General features: G+C 35.7%; 1 pseudogene; it reads right to left on the bottom strand.

The window, feature by feature from the left end:
• Positions 1-9655: 9655 nt before the first annotated feature.
• On the bottom strand, positions 9656-19002 carry LOC149252518 (peroxidase 42 pseudogene; annotated as a pseudogene).
• Between the last annotated feature and the right edge of the window lie 2103 nt (positions 19003-21105).

Here is a 21105-nt window from a genome sequence, read left to right as displayed (position 1 = left end):
TTTTAGGGACTTAGGAGCCCTTGGTTTATGGACATGTATGATTGGGGTTGCAGTGCCCAAAAATGTCTATAACATGTGGGCACATGGGGCAATTCTCAGAATCGCCCCGCCACCCCGCGATTCTCAGAATCACCCCAGTGATATAAGGCTAAAAATCTTTTTATCCATGCTTTCACCCTTATAGATTATGAATTTATATAAGGCCATGCCTACAAGTTTTATTAACCATTTATGATATTAGCATGTAGGGTGTGAGAAAAATAAGGGAGGCCGCTCGTGTTGTCACAACATTGAAAGGTAGTCATGGTAAGTGTTTGCACCCTTCAACAATAACAAAATTCAGCAACCCATTGCGATGACCTGCAACAAATCCTCTCCTATTTACACCCAAAACTACAACAAATTTGACCTAGTAAGTGAGACCTCCAACTAGAAAATTCTTGGGTTACAAGTCATTTTCTTTGAGACTTATAACGAGAAAGCTTCAATGGATCCTTATTGTGTAAGTTGTATCAACGCATACGATTGACATTCAAAAGTTGGTGAATCAACATTTTGATCACATTATATATATATATGGTCAATGCGTTATCTTTACCACACAAAGTATTGATTATTAATTGTTTTAATTAATGGAATTGATTATACATACATATATATACACATTCCAAATTGAATTTTGGGGTTTCAAAGGGTTGTGTTATTTAGTTTAAGAATGACTATTGAACTCATATATTAGGTAACCCAGTTTTTCATTCGCATGCGTCGTTGATTCAGGGATATACACTATGGTTTCGAACTTGGCATTAAACATTAATATATGATATGTATGTTATATGGGTATGGTTCTTTATTTATAACTATCATATTATGATAGTGACATGATACTTCATGATGTTTGATATAATATCAATGTTACTGGATTACATGCAGGCATGGGCAAATGGGGTGATTCTGAGAATCACCCCGCCACCTCGCGATTCTCAAAAAGTTCCAGAAAGTATAGACTGAATTATGATCTAAAAATATCCCTCATCGTTGCACTTGGTAATGGTGTCAATTTTCCTGGATTGTAAGCAGGCGTGGGCACATGGGGCGATTCTCAGAATTGCCCCAGCGATATATTGATTCTACACATGATGTAACTAAGTTTTTTTTTCCTTCCTAAATAAAATAATGGCAACAAACACATCCTCATTGGCCAATATGTCATCAATATTAAATGTTGAATTCGAGTTAGTGGGGGGACCTTTTTATCCTAACGTGACTTAATGGAATTTGTGTAGTATACCACTTTGTGACTCCTATAATGTGTCCCATTCTATGCGAGAGTTGCCAGTCGCATAAATGGTTAAATTCCACTCACCAATAAATTGAACTATTAATGGAATCTAGGAAAACGTTTAAAGGTTTTGGAACAGGACATGGTTAACTTTGTCCTCTATGATAGCAATATGCGATAGGAGACGATTCTACACCACAACTTAGCAACAAGAAACACTGGGTTGGTTGCGTAAGACATTAGAATTAACTAACTTGTTAGATATTTATTATATATATATATATATATATATATATATATATATATATATAATTAGTATATTCAAAAGGTTAATTGGGAGTGGTGGGTGAAATGCTATTATTTTCTTTATATATATATATATATATATATATAGTATATTCAAAAGGTTAATTGGGAGTGGTGGGTGAAATGCTATTATTTTCTTACTAGTGATATGATGACTATAATACCATGATTGTAATGACTTTGTGCGTTTATGATTAATAGTTCCTTGAGAATATATATATGAGATTTTGTGAAAAGTAAAAGATTTCTATAGATATTTTAGAGTATATTTCAAAGTTATATGACAGTAGCAATGACTCTTGGAAAAGTTATGTGGGAAGATGTTAAATATATATCATTAAATTAAACTAATATAATATTATGTTATATAGATAGATAGATAGTGTTAATATAGTTTATATCAATATTCAAATATGTAAATTTTTTTGGAAACTGAAACAAATTAATAACTTGAAAATCAACATTAAATTTTGTGCTAAATTATGTAACCTTTAAACCTAACAAAATGAACGTTCAAATCAATTTTTTTGAAATTGCATAAAATACAATTTTATACATTTAAGATTACACATATAGGCTTTATTAATGCATCAATTTTTAAAACACAACCTCCAAACCTAGGCTAGATTCTAGTTCACATTCCCATTGGATATGCATAAAAGGAAATAGTTATGCTTGTATTCTCAAACATATTATCATAATTTGTAATCTTATAGGTGTGTTACATGTGTGTTATATATTGTGATCGTGAGTTATAATTGTAAGTTTATAGATTACTATCTTTAGCTAATCAAATCCACTTTCTTAGAGCATGAATAGGCCTAATGGTTAAGAACATGTGGTTCCTCCTAAGAGGTCACAGGTTCAAAAACCAGAAGGGGTTAGAGTAGGTATGCCTTTGTAGACATAATAATCAAATCGTTCTGTGGAGGTGGGTCTCTTGTCCCACAAACAAGGGGGTCTCATACACCAATTTGGTGTCTGGCTTGGCTATGACCTTAAAATTGGATAATAATAATAATTAGGATATAGATTGTTAGAAATTCATAATCTATAAGGGTGAAAGCATGGAGTTGGGTTACACTTTTTGGCAAGAGATGGCACGTTTGGGTAGAAAAAATGATTGCTCGATTGAGCCCTTTTTAAGTGCTTGATCGAGCTATTTGAGCACTTAAACAATGTAACCCAATGTTATTTAGGAGCTCAATTTAGCCATGTCTTTGCGGCAGTCAAATGAAGGAGATTGGGTTTTGGATTTATTTTTTGGCTCAAGTAAGTTTTATTATGTGGAATTGAATTTCAATATGTTATTTATTAATTTATATGTCATTGTACTAATTTACTTCATTATTTCTTTTGTGCTTGATAATTAGGTACAACACTAACATGTTGCCTTCAAAAAGGAAGAAATTGCATTGCCATTGAAAAAGATCCAATATAGTGCAATTTTATTTAGCAAAGAATTAATGCTCTTAAATTTCTTCCAGATGCAATGAAAGAAATTGGGTTGAAGAAAGGGGACTTTAGTGAATCACGTGTGGCAAAAAAGGCAAAGGAACCCCAACCACCATTACACAGAATGATTGGAAAGACATACATTGGGAGATTCACAGACATCAAAGATCTATTAGAGGAGGAAAATGAGCAAAATGAAGCAGAAAATATTGTGGAAGAAAAAAATGATGAAACTCCAGAGGACGAAGAGTTTGGATTACGTGACATTGTTGATTAAATTTAAGCTATGCTTGGAAATCAAGCTCATTTTTTGAAACTATTAATTAGTTATACTTGTAATGTTTTGACTTTGACATTTTATGAGAAGAATAAGCACTCAATTAAGGTTGTTATGTGTTCAATATTTGTATTATGTGATTTTCGCATTCATTTTTATGTTAATCATTATTTTTTGAAAAAAAACAGTGATTATTATTATTTTTTGACATGAAATTCATAAAAAAAAACTATTATTTAACCATTTTTAGTTAAAATTTTCCTATAAAAATTGTGATTTTGACATGTCATCTCTAGCAAAAAATTACAAAAAATTATCAAAACGTGTAGTTTTTTAGTTATATTTATGTTAAAAATGGTTATTTTTTTGTCAATTGTTAAAAATTATTGTTTTTTAGAGACAATTATTTCATTTGGATTGAAATATTAATTAACGATGTATAAATATGTAGAATATCAAAAATTCAAAATATCGACCTTCTTCTTTAAATATGCAAAACAATAAAAACCTCACTACAAAAAAATAAAAAATAAAAAATGAAGAAGACCACTTCCAAAATTATTAAATTTAGAAAATAATTATTTACATTTCATACATTAGAAAATTTAAAGTCAAAAAATAGGTCTTTTAAAAAAATGGCCTGATGCAGAATTACCACTTTTTTAAATTAGCGTGAAAATCACTACCATTCTAAAACGTAATGTACATAAAAAAATGTAAAGTGCCAAAAACTATGCTCTAAAAAAGACGTGTGTTCTACATCACCCCTTTTCAAAATCGGGTCACTTTTTTACTATCTCTACAAAACGGGTAACAGTATCAGTTCCCATTTCAAAGTTTACATTGTTATTGGTTGGCGTAGTTAACCAATATGATGAAATGTTTCAAGAAGCAAAGGGATTACCTCCCAAGAGAGGAATCCAACTTGAGATACAGTTTCAGCAGGATTGTCCTCTTCCTCACATTGGCATGTACAGGATGTCAGTAATGGAAAGCGTAGAAATTAAGATGCAAATCCAAGAGTTGTTGAATAAAGGGATCATCAGACCATCTTCCTCGCCTTGTGGTTCACCTATTGTCTTGGTGCCAAAGAAGGATGGAACATGGCGCATGTGTGTGGACTTTTGTGCATTAAACAAAATTATGGTAAAGAACTATTACCCACTGCCTAGAATAGATAATTTATTGGATCAATTGAAAGACACAAAAGATTTTACTAAGATGGACTTAAGAAGTGGCTATCATCAAATTGGAATAGCTGAAGGAGACATTTGGAAGACAACATTCAAAACAAAATAGGGCTTGTTTGAATGGATAGTTATGTCATTTTGTTTATGTAATACTCCTGCTACATTCATGCGTGTGATGAATGATGTGCTGAGGCCATTTCTTGATAAATTTGTCATAGTATACTTAGATGACATCTTAATTTTCAATAAATCTCATGTTGAACATGTCATGCATGTAAGAAAAGTACTTGATGTCTTGAAAAAAGACCAGTTGTATCTTAAGATGTCAAAGTGCGAGTTTGGAAAGACTTCTTTAATTTACTTGGGTCATATTGTTGGAGGAGGTGAGTTGAAAATCAATCCCTCCAAGGTTGATGTCATTGTGAATTGTCCAAGGCCCAAGACAATTACAGAGGTAAGAAGTTTTTTGGGAGCAGCCCAATATTGGAGGAAATTCATTGCTAACTTTTCTCATATAACAACTCCTTTGCATGCGTTGAACAACGTAAAAAAGGTTTTTCAGTGGGGAGGAAAACAACAAATGGCCTTTGAAAGGTTGAAGGAAAATATCAGTACAACTCCAGTACTCGCACTTCCAAACTTGAGACAGACATTTGAGATTCAGACTGATGCTAATGACTACACTATGGGTACAATCCTCATGAAACATGGTAAGCCTATCTATTTTTTGTTCGGAAAATCTTAATGGTGCAATGATTAACTATCTTACATATGACAAGGAATTGTATGCATTAGTGCAAAGTGTGAACAAATGTAAACACTACCTGATGGGTAAGGAAACAATCATTCACACTGATCATCAACCATTGCAATACTTACAATCTCAATCAAAGTTTCAACAATCAAGGCACTTCCGATGGATGGGTTTTCTTCAACAATTCCACTTGGTAATCAGGTATAAGAAAGGTATCTACAATAAAGTTGTTGATATTCTTTCTAGACCGATTGTTAGTGAAACTACTTTACTCAAGCATAATTATGTTTTACATGAAAGCTATATTGAGCAATATGCATTAGATAATTATTTTCAAGATGTTTATGCAAGCTTGAGTCAAAGTAACCAGGTAGAGGAATTGGATTATCATTTACATGATAATTTGTTATACGATCTTGGAAAGCTTTGTATTCCGCAAGGAGAAAGATTTAACATCATAAGAGAGGCACATACTTCTCTTATTGTTGGTCATTTCGGTGTAAGTAAGACAATGTCACTTCTACAGAGGTATTGTTATTGGCCTCGTATGCTTCAAAGTGTGTCTCGTTTTATTAAAGGATGTTCATTATGTGCAATCAATAAGCCTAGCAATAGGAAGTTAGGATTGTACACACCACTTCCAGTTCCTTCATGACCTAGGAGAGTGTTTCTATGGATTTTGTAGGAGGTTTTCCATTGTCAAAAAGAGGTCATGATTATTTGTATGTAGTTGTGGATAGGTTCAACAAAATGTGTATTTTGATGCCATGTAAAAAGCAAGTTACAACTGAACAAACTGCTCAGTTATTCTTTCAGAATGTTTGGGTGCATTTTGGATTGCCCACATCCATTGTTAGTGATCAAGATTCTCGCTTTGTGGGGAATTTTTGGTCAAACTTGTGGGGATTCATGGACACCAAACTGAAAAAGAGTACAACCTTTCATCCACAAACAGATGGTCAAATAGAGGTAGTGAACAGAACAATGATACATCTTCTGTGTGGGTATTGCAGCAAGCATCCTAAGTTGTGGGATGAACAGTTGCACTATATTCAACATGCTTACAACCGAGCCAAGCACTCTTCCACTCAAACTTCGCCATTTGAGGCATGCATGGGATACTTGCCTAAATCTCCTTTGGATTTTATTTTTGGAAAAGATGTTACTATTGAAGGTCATAGCAAAATAGACAAAGGAAGAAAGTTCATTGAACAAATACAATTGGTACACGAAAAGGTTCAAGAACAACTTGAGAAAAGCCAAGGCAAGTACAAAGCAAGGCACAACAAACATCGTCAAGACTACAAGTTTCAAGTTGGTGATGAAGTTTGGATTCAAATTAGCAAAGAGAGGCTCCAAGGAGAAGGTAAAAATCTCAAACCAATTAGATATGGTCCATTCAAAATTTTGGAAAAGATTGGTAATAATTCCTTCAAGTTGGATTTGCCTTCATATATGCAAATTTATGTTGTTGTTAATGTTGGGAATTTAAGATTGTATGAGCCTCCTTTGATTGAAGATCAAGGACAGAATGTTCAAATTTCCTCTATTGAAGACTTTTCTCCAGAATTCCTTGATGTGCTTCAACAAGACACTATACTTGACAAAAGATCAAGGACATAAAAAACGGGAAGTATTGATTATCTTCGATTGGGGCTCAAAAGTACAATTCCTTCAAAAGCCAAATGGATAGAGGTTGGAAAGGTGAAGGAACTATACCCTCACCTACTGAACTATTGAAAGTGATCCTTTTGGGGTCCAAAAGGCTTCCAGTGGGGAGGAGTGATCAGGTGCTCAAAATTAGGCTAAAAAATTAAAGTGTCGGAATATTTTTAAACTTAGCTTCAAATTGAAGAGCTCCTCATTTTGATTCCAATGGTGTGAATGAAATTCAAATCTGAACTCGTATGCAGAAGTTAGAGCAAGTAAAAGTTCATATTTGACTTGCTTACATGGCAAGATTGGATAATGTGGCAAGGTCCTTTAGTGAATCAGGAGGCGAATGAGGAGGCAGCAAGTGGAAAGCTTCCATTCACTCCTGCATGTCACAAATCACAATCGTTGGCAGGTCGACATTAGAAATCGACCCTCGTGCAGGGAAGGGTGCGATGCAATAAGGTAGGCGGGACGTGTAGCAAGAAAATGGCTAGAGGCACAATGCAATGGATCGCAATCGCAGGTCAGCGAAGGGTTAGTGTTACAGAATCGACCCCTGACAGGTTTTGGGTTGTGATGTGATATCGCAATTGCAAATCGCAATGGTGCATGTCTCGAATTATGATTATTGTTGAGGCACCACCAAACTGTGATGTGCGATAAAGTTCGCGAATGCGAGATGTTCATCAGCTGTAGTTTATAATTCCATCGGGTCCACGGAATCGCAATCGTACAATCACCGTTGGGTCCACGAAATCGTAATCACACAATCATCGCCACGTACACAAACCTTAAGTTTCGAGTCCTTGCCGCTTGCGATTTGCAATAAAACAGCCCGCCGACAGATTAAGGCCCATCGCGCAGCAAAATTCTTGCTCTGTTAGTGGATTTTTGGAATGAAATTGTGGGTTCCTATCGGGTGTGGAGCATTTTGTGGAACGAATAGTGGGAAAACAAGGGAAAGTCATAAATTTTTCAGTTTTCCATTAAATTGGTTGCAAAACAAGGTTAGATAGCCATTTTTTAGTATTCTGGACTAATTGGAGCAGGTATCGAAAGCATTTGAGCATTGTAAACACAAATTTTTACACTTTTGAGAATGATAAAGAGGCCCAAGCCATTGGAAGCTAGACCAAGGAGACGTAGCCCAAGAGGGGTGATCTCCTTCATCATGTTCTTGTTGTAATGTGTTTTTGATGATGTTCTATATATGTTTATGCTATTGTTCAGTTTCTGGGTTATGTTAAATTGCTCATAAAATTAACATAAAAACTCTCAATTTCAGTTGCAAAAATTGATGAATCCTTAAGTACAATGAAAGCATTTTGTTTATAATCTAAGGAAGATCTTAGGACTACAAACTAATATTTTAAATCAGATCACCATGTCACCTTAGTTAACTACTTCCAAGTTGTCTGCTAATGTGGAAATTCGAATTTTCTCAATTTGACCAAGGAAAAGTCAAATTGAGACTTTCTTGCTACACTTCCTAACACTCCCTCTTAGCAACAAAGGGATTTTCAACCACGACTATCCTGCACCTATGGAATTTGAACTTCCCTTTTGACAAGGTCGTTGTCAACATGTCAACATTTTGTTCCGTTGTCAAAATGTATTATAGCAAAATTATCCTCCTCTACACACAGTCCCATAAACGATGATACAGGATATCTATATGCTTGAATCGATCGTGAAATATTACCAGATTCTCAAAGAACTTAATGCAACTCTAATTATAATAATAGATCACAATTGAAACTAGAACCATTAACAACCATGCAAAACACAAGTTTGTTTAACAACACAACTAATGGAGGCAACGCCTCACCATATTCACTTTCATTACCAAAACCAAAAACCACAAGCACCTCCCCAAGGAAAATCCATAGTGATAGAACATTGTAAGGAAATTTGTTCAATGCACACTACATTCACTCCCACCAATAATTGTGTTGAATGGATACATGCACTCCTCCACACTTAAACATAAAACATAACTTGATTGTAGATTTTGGAATAGCCTAGAATGTGACGTACATTTGCTTGTGTCTCATATTTTTGGAATATTTTGGTGTCTATAATCAACATAAAATATAGCCCTCTTCATGTAAAACCTATGCATCATATGGGATCAATGAAGTCTATGTAGGAGTGTCAGGAACTTCATTTTGTTGCAACCTCCTATTGCAAACACGTTTGAAAAATTATCCTATAAACTTTGCTTCCTTGATAAACAACAAACCTCATCATTTTTTAATTACTCAATTTAATATTACAAATGTCAATAATTCAAAAGAAATTATTATTACTTATACATAAACAAATTAATTACATCAAAATTGTTATATACCTATATGACTAAAATACACCAAATAGTGATAATATTATCTATAAAATTTTCAGCAAACCTATTATAATGAAGTTTCTATATTTAGAAGACTAAGTTATTATAGTTGATAAAGAAAATTAATGATCTAACTATAATAACTTAATCTTTGATAGAGAAACCTATCTTCTACATGGTTTTCATATCTAATAGACAAAGTTGATAGGGTTTCGATATGTAATAGACTCGATAAAGAACAATCATTAATTTTCTCTATCTTTATATTCTGGAAGCATAGATTTATTTGGGATGTTTTGCCCTAGAAACTAAGATAATTTTAACACAAAGATAGTAAATTTTCTTATTGGCTAATAAGAAAGAGAGTATTCATGGTCAGAAGTCACGTCACGCAAACAAAGAAATAGTGCAAACAAAGAAACGATTACATGGTTATGCCATTTATTCTAGCAACCATGGCCTTGCGTACAGATAAGAATATAATTTCCATGCCATTTCGTTATTGATTTTCTCAATCATTTGTTCATCATATGATTAGGCCTAGATCAAGCAATAATATTTGTATCATAAGAGCATGCCACATTTCATGAAATAATAATTGTTCATTGTGTATCAGATGGGTGCTGGAAATGGAAGATGGCACTATCTGAGTTACGCTTTCTGCAGTTCTTCCGGATCTCTCCTTGGGAACCAGTTAGAGGCGTGATATTTCCCATCTTGATAATTGCAGCAGTGAAGTCTCTCTCGAAAAGTTCCAAGTTTTTGCTGTACTCAGTAACCAGAGAATCAGTAGACACTCCATTGAAAAGCTCTTGATCGGAGTGCAAAAGTCCTTTCTCTGCTACCAAATTTTTGTAGTAATTGTTTTCAAACTTTGTTGGCGTTTTGTAGTCAAGGGGTGACAATTTGTTGTCGTCTCTACTCTTGGGACAGCGGTCTTGTAAAGATTTGGCGTACGCTTTGTCTATGTTTGAATCATTGTATATGTGACCTCTGAAGTTCACGCAACGCGCTTTACCAATGGTGTGAGCACCTAAAATATCAAGAAAACTGGTTTAGAAGCCAAGTTACAATTAGAGTGAGATTAGAGTGGCGTGCAGTGTTCTTGGTTACCTACAAGTGCAACCATTTCCCGTCTAGAAAGTCCATGAGAGCGAAAATTGGAGGTGAGATTGGCAAGGTCAGAAGTGGGAGGGGGAATACCGTTGTTGGCATCACTTAGACTTGCAGTCCTGGAATCTCTTCTTCCAAGCATCACTGTCCATGTAGGACCTTCCAACTGCCAAAATGGTCGAATGTTAATAGAAACTTAGCAAGATAATAGAAACATTGCTCCGAGAGAAAGATAAGTGGGTAGAAGAAACCAAAAATTATAACTAAATTTATTGAGTCTGGAGGCTTATTTTATGCCAATATGATGCGTAACTAAAATTATTAAGCCAATATATGATATGTAAGGGTGTTTTTTGTCATCAAAGTTGAAATTTTGTTAATAAAAAATTAACTAATTAAATAATTATACAAAATATTTATACAAAACATTTAAATAATATATGTTCATAAAAAATTTACATGTGAAAAAATTGGATCCCTCTCCATTCATGTTACATCCGCATTTAAAATAATCTTATAAATCTTTATTTAAAATAAAACTTAATAATGAAGATAAAGATGGATTCTTTTTAACACACTTATTTTGAAATTGGAAATTAAGTAAATTCTTATTCAAAACATGAATAGGCTCTATTTTATTTTACATAAATAGTTTTTATTTTATTTTAAAAGGATATCTTGCAAGCAAAAATATATTAGGATAGATTATAGATTCATCATGTTGATGGTGAGCAGGGTTATTAATATACATTGACATGGTGAACAGGGTTATTAATATACATTGAAAAGGTTATTGATGTATTGAATTTTTTATTAAATTGTTTTAAATTAAAAAAAAAAATATTTTTAAATTTTAAATGAGTATACTATTGGTATTATAATAAATATTTTGAAAGAAAATTGATATGGATATATTAAAAAAAAATAAGAAAGATATTTTTTATTTTAAATTTTTTAATATTATAAAATAGATAATTTTTTAATATTTATAAAAAAATTTATTGATCTTGGTAACTGTGCCCGAAGATGATATCCACTGTTCACCAGAAAATTTATTGAGACTGGTTCAGGATAATTTCCTCAGTTTTAGAAGTTTCTACTACTAATTAAATGAGAACCGAAAAGAAATGATAAATGAGAAGGTAGAAGAACTTATTATAATTCAATGGACAATAATAAATTATATAATCTTTGAATTTTTCCCGGATTAAACTGTGTTTGTGTTTTAAAATACTTTAATATGTTCTCTTCGATGACACTTCGTTCATGGATTAAAAAACATAAAAATTAAAAATAATATATAATTTAAAAATTAATTATTTTTTTTAATTGAGAGTATTTATTTTTCAAAATAAATTATTATATATTTTATATAATATTATATTTATATTTATAAGTGTAAATAAGACTTTTATAATTTTAATCTAATTATCAATAGTTAGTGAATGATATGGATTTAATTTTTATTGAATATTTTATAATATTTTATTTTATTTATTTATTTATTTATTTTTATCCAGTTGATAAGTGGGTGAATCTTGAAAATTACACTTACCTTGTCGCTAAGAGGCCACGACTCAGGGGCATCTAAGCCGTCAAAGTCACTCGGAGATCGCACTTGGCCTGAGCCGCACCAGTGGAAACCATGCTGGATTTTTGGTATCGGCGAGACTAGAATCGATGACCTTTGCTTACGGAGCGCCTTAACAATGCACTCCTTCACCCACTGTTCTATATATTTTTTATTAATATTTTTAATAATAGTCAAAAAAAAAAATTGAGATTCAAAATTAAATTAATTAATTAAAAAATTTCATATAAACATGTATAATATAAAGTCGAATTATGGTTTTTAGCTTATATAGTATTAGTAAGCCATAGCATTGTAACAAAAATATTGTAGCAAAACCTAAGTACAAATTGCAAATCTCTATACTTAAAAATCTTTTACATGAATCATTTTTTTAATATATATCTTTAATTCATATGATAATATTTTTAATTATTATTATTATTATTATTGTTCACATCTTTCAAAAAAATCACATTGAGAACAAAGGGTCGATGCATTTCGAACCTAAATCAAGGTTCATCATCAAGACCAGGATGACAGAGAAGATTCACTGACATAAATTTATAAATCTCAGAAATGAAATGATAAATTCCAGCAGTTAAATAAAACAAGTGAATGTTATAGGATCAAAGTCAAATCAAATAATTTTGATTTTATTTTGGTCTATTTTATTATAGATTTTTAACTTTAAAAAAATATTCTAACAATATATATATATATATATATATAAATATATATATATAATTTTTTTCCCTTTGGAAAAAACGTAATTTTCATTGATATATAAAAATTACATGCTGTATATGCATAAGCATATGCTATAAGAGGTAGTGTCTGTCAGTTTCAAAAAGAAATCCAAAATCTTTGATGCCTTTCATCCACACAGGTAGGCATCCTTTTCTTAAATGATCATCATATTGTTTTTGTCAAAAAAAGAGTCGCATAGAAATGTTGGTAGTTATACAATCTATCCATAGTTCTAGCTAAAAAACTGAAAAATAAATAGAACATATGGATATTTATAGGTGGTAAACAAAAAATCCATGATCTAAGCTCCTTGTGAGCTTGCTGTAGCATCTATGTCCATAAAGGGCCGGTGGTAGTACTGGTAGAAATTTCCCTCTCTGTGTTCTTGGATCATCCAAGTGTTGGATGGCCTGTGCGTAGCTTCTTTGGATAATCTGTCAGCATTTGCATTTCGCTCCCTGAAAATGTGATGACATGTAAATGAGTCAAAAGCAGTAATAAGATGGTGGGTCTCTTCTAGGATGTGTAACAGAGTGTATGCTAAGCATCTAGATTTTTTGTTTATCCAATCACAAACAATTTTTGAGTCACCAAAGAGTTGAAGGTCTCGGCATTGGATTTGCAGAGCATGTTGGATGAGGAATTTTGCAGAGGATAGCTCTGCAAAATTATTAGTACCTCCCCCTAAACCCATCTGTATGTGGAGGGAATGAGAAACAGAGATGTTAAGTATGGCCCCTTCCCCGCATCCGTCCTCCTGGGTAGACCTGTCAAAGTAAGCCCATGGCTTTGAATGATCTATGGGTCCGGGAATGATGGTTCTGGTTCGGGTTTTTTCCTCATCATCAGGTATGACGAAATAGTTAGAGATGATACGAGAAGTAATGGAGGGCCAGTGTGACAAGGAATTTTGGAAGATGAGGTTGTTACGGGCTATCCACATTCCCCAACATATAAGTAAGGGCAGATTTCTGAGCTTTTGTGGGCAGGCACTTGTCCACCAATTCGACCAAGATTCCTTTACAAAATCACCATGCCACCTTGTCGAGAAAGAAATCACTGTTGAGATCGAATGCCAAAGCTCTCGGGCAACCAGACATTCAATAAAAAGATGAGTGGCAGATTCATTGTTTCATTTACATAGGTGACACCAGAAGGGGCCATGATGAGCTTGCTTAAGTAGGTTATCTCCAGTGGGGATTTTTTTCTTTAGAATGGTCCACATGAGAAGTCTGCTCCTGGGGGGGGGGGGGGGATTTTAGCTTCCATAAATGCTTCCACCATGATTCTAGGACTTGTGGGCAACCATCATCAACAAGCACTAGATATACCTCCTTTGGTGTGTATCTTCCTGCTTTTGAAAGTGCCCAGACGACTTCATCTTCATCCTCACCAATCCTGATATGTGCCTCAGTGAGGGCCCTGATGAAGGTATTCCATTGTTGAGTCCATTGATGGGGAATGTTTAATCTCTGAGCCGATTTCCAAGCTTGCTGAAAAGGGGTGGAGCACTCCACGTCTGCTATATGACCAATATGGGTAATGTTTCAGTCCCTAAGGAAAGATCTGAGGTCGTCTGGCATCCTATGTAACTTCCCGCATCCAATCCAAGGATCCTGACCAAACCTTACTTTCATTTCGGACTGAATTTTCCATGTAATGCCGTCCCTGATGATGTTAAGTGATTTTGTTACCGCCTTCCATATAATTGAGACCCTTGATTGTAATCTTTGCGGTTGACTTATCCAATCCATTAGGTTTGAGGGGGCAATATATTTTGAATAGGCCACCCTCGTCCATAGGCTGTTTGTTGTAAGAAGATGCCATCCTAGTTTTGCCACCAGAGCTGAGGAGAAACCTTCTAATTTCTTTATGCCCCATCTGCCCATTTCTTGGGAAAATTTAGGACCTCCCACTTTACCCATGCGAAGATTCTTCCTGTTTGTTTTCCTTTCCAAAGGAATCTGTAGCATAAGGCGTGAATTCTAGATAGAATACCCCGAGGGATCCAAGCCAGTGACATCCAGTAAATCGGGGTGGCCTCTAGGACAACTTTAATGAGAGTGAGTCTGCCTGCCCTGGAAAGGTATTTGTGGTACCAAATGTTTAGTCTTTTCTCCATTTTGGAGATTAGCCAGGTCCAATCTGCAATCTTGTACCCCAGAGGTTTCAGCTTGTAGCCAAGATATCTGAGACCATCCTCCAGCCTAAGAAGAGTGTATTGGAATCTTTGCAACGCATAATGGATTTCATGGGGGGAACATCCAGCCTCTGTGAGGGTTGACTTGTTGCAATTTACAATCATACCCATGGTTGTTTGGAATAATGCAATTGTGTTCTTCATGGTTGTTAAGTCTCCAATGCTTCCATTGTGGAAAAGAACAACATCGTCCACAAATAATAGATGTGTCAAGATACAATCATATGTGATTTTTATTCCCTTTATTCTGCCTCTTCTGAATTCTTCTTTGACCAGCCAGCTGAGACCTTCCATTATCAGTAAGAACAACAAAGGGGATAGGGGGCACCCTTGTCAAAGACCTCTTTCAGAATTAAAAAAGGGGGAAGATGCCCCGTTGATCAACACACTGAAAGGTATGTTAGTGATACAACTCATGATCCATTTTATGAAATCAAAAGGGAATCCTAGGTGGGTTAAGAGCATTCTAATATATAACCAGTTTGCTCTATCAAATGCTTTTGAGAGGTCTACCTTTAGGATCATACCTTTGAATTTCTTGGAGTGCAGAGAGTGTAGAACCTCCTGGGCAGTTCCCACTGCTTCATGAATTTGTTGGTCTTGTAGGAAGGCAAATTTCTTTGGCGAAATATACTTGGATAGTATGGGCTGCATCCAATTTGTAATAATCTTTGCCACGATCTTATAGATGCAGTTACATAAAGATATAGGTTTGTAGTCATCAAAGGTGGAAGGGTTGTTAGATTTTGGAATGAGGGCAATGAAAGTGGAGGTGAAGGATTCAAGAATCTTTCCACTAGTTCTCGAGTGTTCAATGACTTTTAGAAGGTCCTCCCCAAGAGTATAAAAAAATGCTGAGTAAAACTTGATCGCCTAGCCGTCCGACCCTGCGCTCTTGTCCTTCTTAAACCATTTGATTGTGGCTTCTAATTCCCCTATAGTAATCTCCTTTGTCAGTTCCATGCCTGCCTCCTAATCCACAAATTGAGGGAATAATTGAGCTACTTGAATAATTTCGGCTAGCTTAGCATCAGGTGGGGCGCTGTAGGTCTATTTAAAGTGTGAGTTTGCTAAGGAAGCTAGTTGAGGGAAAGTACTGACAGTGGGCATTTCTTGTTCGAGAGTTGCCAGATGGTATTGATGGCTTTCCTGGCATTTGCAAACTTGTGATAGAACTTTGTATTGTCATCTCCCTCGAGTAGCCAGGTCACCCTACTTCTCAGTCACCAAACTTCCTCACGATCCTTAAGAATTTTCCTTCTGGTGGTATATAGCTCCGTGAGTCTATTTCTTTGATCGTTCACTTTGTATGCCCCTGCCAGGTCTTTTTCAATCTCAGTGATTTCCTTCTCGGCATTCAATAGAGATTGATCATATTTTATTCTCTTGTTGTGTGCCCAAGATTTTGATAGTCTCTTCAGCTCCATGAGGTTGTGAGCAAAACCCTCTGTTATGTTTCCACCAACACCTGGGGGATGCACCTTCTAGTATTCCTTGATCATCTGATTATATGTGGGGTCCTTTAGCTAAGAGGAGCTGAACTTGAAAGGTCCCTTGGGCTTTCAAGGTCCCCCACTAATTTCCATGAAGATAGGTAGGTGATCAAAGACCCCTTCCGATCCCACCCATTGTCTGTGGAGAAGACCCAAGGTCAAAAGTCCTTCCTTGATAAGGACACTATCAAGTCTTCGAGCAAGACAGTCCTTGCCGACCCTATTATTCCTCCAAGTAGGTGTGGGCTTGGCAGAGGGGATGTCCAATAGATTGTGGGAGTCCAGCAGATTCTTGAAATAAGCAGATAGGGGATCCTGTTTTGCATGATGCCCCCATGGCTCAGAGTGTCCTATAGAGAAGTTTAAGTCCCCTCCCATGATTAAATAATCATTCTAAAAAAATTCTGAGCCGAGGAGATGGTCCCAGAAGGTAGGCCTGTGATGGCAAGGCCCATAAACATTACTGACTCAAATCTCCAAGCCCAAATCAAATGAGAAGAGGTCTGCCCCTATGTGCCCGAGACCTCCCCAACAGTTATAGAGATTTGAGGTGCGGGTGTTGTATCCTAGGGCAAGGCCTCCTGATCTTCCATTAGCATCTATTCTTATGAATCTCCATCCAGGGAACATGGCATCGAGGAGGTGAGTAATGGTGTCAGTAGGTCCCAAAGTTTCTTGGAGAAGGATGATATCAACGGGAGAGGTATGAAACAGTCTGCGGAGGGCTAGCTTTTTTCGGGTCTAGCAAACCCTCTACAATTGAAGGAGGCAATATTCATGAGGGGGGGTCAGATGAGGGGTTCAATGCTCTAAGTGCCTCGTGGATGGTTGATTGCCTACCCAAGGTAATTTCGCCTCCGACCTGAATTTAAGCCTTTGAGAGGGAGGAGGGTCAACCCCGCAGAAGCTTGGGAGGAAAGGGGGTTAAAGAGGGATCAAGCCCAATATAATCCTGGGTTATTATCTTCTGCTTAGCCTTGGATCGAGTCCAGTACCAAGGGGAAGGAGGACCAGCTACAAGAATAAGAGTGATGTCGGGAGGGGGAGTTGGAATGGCTCCAGAGGAGGCGAGATTTGATGTGGGAGAGGGGACGACCAGAGGGGATTGTGAGGGAGGGTTTATGATTCCATTTAAAGAAACATCAACCGGAAATTCATTTAATCCATCAAAATCATGATTACAAGAGGGAATAGGAGAGATTGGTCGCTTACCCGAAGAAACCACCGACCCAGTAGCCGCTCTTGCCTTGGTAAGAGGAGGAGAGGGACGTCGAAGCAGAGGCCTACTGCGTTTCTTCAGGGTCCCCTATGAGAGAGACATGTCCAATTGAGGTGGATCGCTTGAATCCCATCTTTCTTGTTGTGGGGCTGCTCCACTATTCTTGATCTGTCTTTGGGGGAATTGTCCTCCCAGCTTCTCCCCTATCCTTGTTTTTGTTGAGAGGGCATTCCTTGAAGAGATGCCCAACCTTATGGCATCTCTTGCATTTTAAAGGAACCCCTTCGTAGTTTAGGTTCTGCCTTTGAGAGAATTTCCTCCATTGGATTGTGATATATTCCTGAAGCCCATCACTGGTGTCAATGTGTACCAAAATTATTGCATACGCCATTCTTCCTGTCGAGAGGTAGGTTTTGTCATACTCCAAACAGGTGCCCAGAGAGTTACCGATACACCTAAAGAAGTATTTTGACCAGAACTGAAGAGGCAGGCCAGGTAGTTTAACCTAGAGAGGGCTAGCGCCAAGATGTTCTCTTTCTGGGTCGAAAAGTGGTGTCCATCTCCGAAGGAGCACTAGGGCTTGTTCAATAAGCCAAACCACTAAAAGTACCCAGTTGGTATGCTCAGTCCTTGCAAAACGAAGCGCGAACCATCCTTTAACAAAAGCTTGAACCACCGATGGTTCAACTAGATGATGCCCCCAAACCTCTATGGCCCATTACTTCAATCTGGTAGCATTGTAAAAATGGCCCCTGACTCTTCCAACTAGCACTCGCTTGGCTGTGTCCACCGCTTCTCTCCATTGGAAATCCTCGCCCAAACTCAAGAAAACCTCTAAAGATTTTGGTCTCAGGACCCTTTACTTCTTTACTTTCTGGGTTCCTTCATCAGGTATGGATTTCTGATGGGTTTCTTGGGAAGGGTTAGTCTCAGGTGTAGGGATGCCCAAGGGAGGATCAGAGGGAAAATCCCTTGAGATGGGTGGGATTTCTGTGATATTGCCAGAAGGGGGGGCCGATGGGGCCGGGACAGGAAACCCTAAATTAGAGGTGGTAGGATCACTGATGGTCACTGCAGAGAGGACGCGAGAGACGGCGAAGGAAGGGAAAGATGAGATACCCTCAGAGGAGATGCCCAAACTGGGTTCTAGGGTTTGATCCATGAAATTTAGGGTAGAAGGGGACAATGGTTGGGTTGTGAGGTCAGGGATGGAGGGGGAGGCCTTTGGGAGTGTAGCCACCGAGCACGAGAGCACTGAGATCAAGGGAAGCGAGGTAATGGTGTCGGTGAATTCACAGCCGTAATGGAAGTTGCTTGCAGGGTTAACCTGGGGAGAAATATAGATGAAGGTACCTGCTAGTGGGTCTTCCGAGTAGTCGAGTAGGTCCTCCATAACCGTCGCTATATTTCCACGCTAGTTTCCTTTAGAAACCAAGGTCTCCTGTCGCTGTAGTGATCGGGTAATAGGCGGGGATTTGTCGAGGAGGAGGGTAAGGATAAAAACCAAGTGGTAAGAATGGAGGAGTGACCGTAACGGTGTCAAACGGGAGCGGTATAAGAGTAAACGGGGCTAGAGTACGGGAGGGCGTAGTGTGCAGCAACATAGTCAGGCAGCCGTAGGCGTGGAGCAGTCTGCAGGTTCCGGTCGAAACCCTAACCCCATCCTGTTCACCGTTTCTCCTTCACCATCCCTCGTCTCTGTCAAATTCCCAAAAAAATATTTTTGATGTAGTGTTAATACATTGCTAACATTAATATTGTGCCAACGTTAATACATCAACTCATTAATTAATTTAAATAGATACTAATTTTTGTTAAAAATTAAAAATAAAGAAATAAATAAGAAAGAATAAAAAATAAATAAGTAAATCAAAACATAAAAATATATTTATAAATTTCAAATAAATAAAGGAATACCCAGATAAATTGATAGATAAATATAAAATAATAATAATAATAATAAATAAAGACAAAAATATATATTTATAAATTTCAAATAAATAAATGAATAACTAAATAAATATATTTATAAATTACAAATAAATAAAGGAATAATTATAAAATTTGATTGATTAAAAAAAATAACTAACCATAACTAGATAAATATATTTATAAATTACAAATAAATAAAGGAATAACTATAAAAATTGATTGATTAAAAAAAAACTAACCAGGGAGAGAATAAAGAGAAGGGATCCACGAGTTGTTTAACTTCCATCCATCATCCGTATTAAGAGTTTTGTTTTCCTCTTTTCAGTGTCAATGGTTTCTCTTTGATGATATAAATAGTCAACCCTTGCGCGGACCTTAGAATCCTCTAAGCAAATATGGTGCTTTGTTAATTCACCATGTTCAGCAAATAATCACCCTTTGCGAGGACCTTAGAATCCTCTAAGCAAATATGGTGCTTCGTTAATTCAGCATGTTCAGCAAGAGCAGATGAGCGGGTCCTACAATGCTTAAGCTCCGTGGGTTGTTCCTGAGTCCTTTGTGAAATACAACTACCAACTTCACCTATGTAGGGGTTCCATATGAACATAGAATTAAATAAACACCTTTCATGCATTTGAGATCAATAGGGTCTTTAATGGATCTTAAAGAGCTACGAATAGTTTTAAAAGGTCTAAAAATGGAGTGGAACTTTTGCTCCACTTCATTATTATTATTTAAAATAAAAATATAATTTATCTATATATTTTTAATCTTCGTAAATATTTTTTTATATGTATGAACGTCTATTAACCATTTATCACCTATTTAATCATTATAACTAATTAATTTACATATGCTTAAATAAAATATATTTAATAAAATGATGCTTTTTGAAAATACATTTCCATGTAAAAAACATTTCCATATTTTAATGCTTCACATATAATAAAAGAAAGTCTGTCTTAGAATTGATGCTTTGAGAATATACTAACTTTTCATAGGGGATATTTCACTATTAATCTTAAAAAATAGATTTTAAAAATTAATAATTTTAAAAATGGATTGTTATATAAAAAAATAATTAAATGATTTTTAATTATTTTTAAAAATATATTAAAATATTTTAGTCAATTTTTTTTTAAAGTTTAAGTGAGGACAGTATAAATATGTATAGTTTTAGTTTTACCATTGGGAGATAAAGGAGGAAATCATTTTGGAAAATAAAGATAATATTAAAAATATTATTATTTCAAAATTTAAGGATAAGTTGTGGGATTATAAGGAGTTAGAGGGCAAAAGTAAGCTAAGGTATTATAAGGATGTGATCAACCTCAATCTTGCTAACTAGAATTGTCATTCTCTTGATTAGTATTAAGAAAATGAACATTGAGAAGATAAAAACTAATCCTAACGAGCTGCAAAGTGAAAGTGAAGATTGGTCTGTTCTCAAAACACCTTGGAACAAAAGAGTTTGTCACCTTTGCGATACTAAGAGGGTTGAATATGAAAAACACTTTCTCCTAAATTTTTAGGCTCTTACTCACATTTGATGTCATTTCCAAGA

The sequence above is a fragment of the Pinus tabuliformis genome, chromosome 7 (assembly GCF_031772625.1).
Source record: "Pinus tabuliformis cultivar Carrire ecotype Pingquan chromosome 7, CPIR1, whole genome shotgun sequence".
Classification (NCBI taxonomy): domain Eukaryota; kingdom Viridiplantae; phylum Streptophyta; class Pinopsida; order Pinales; family Pinaceae; genus Pinus; species Pinus tabuliformis.
This window is presented reverse-complemented; position numbering and strand designations above follow the sequence as displayed.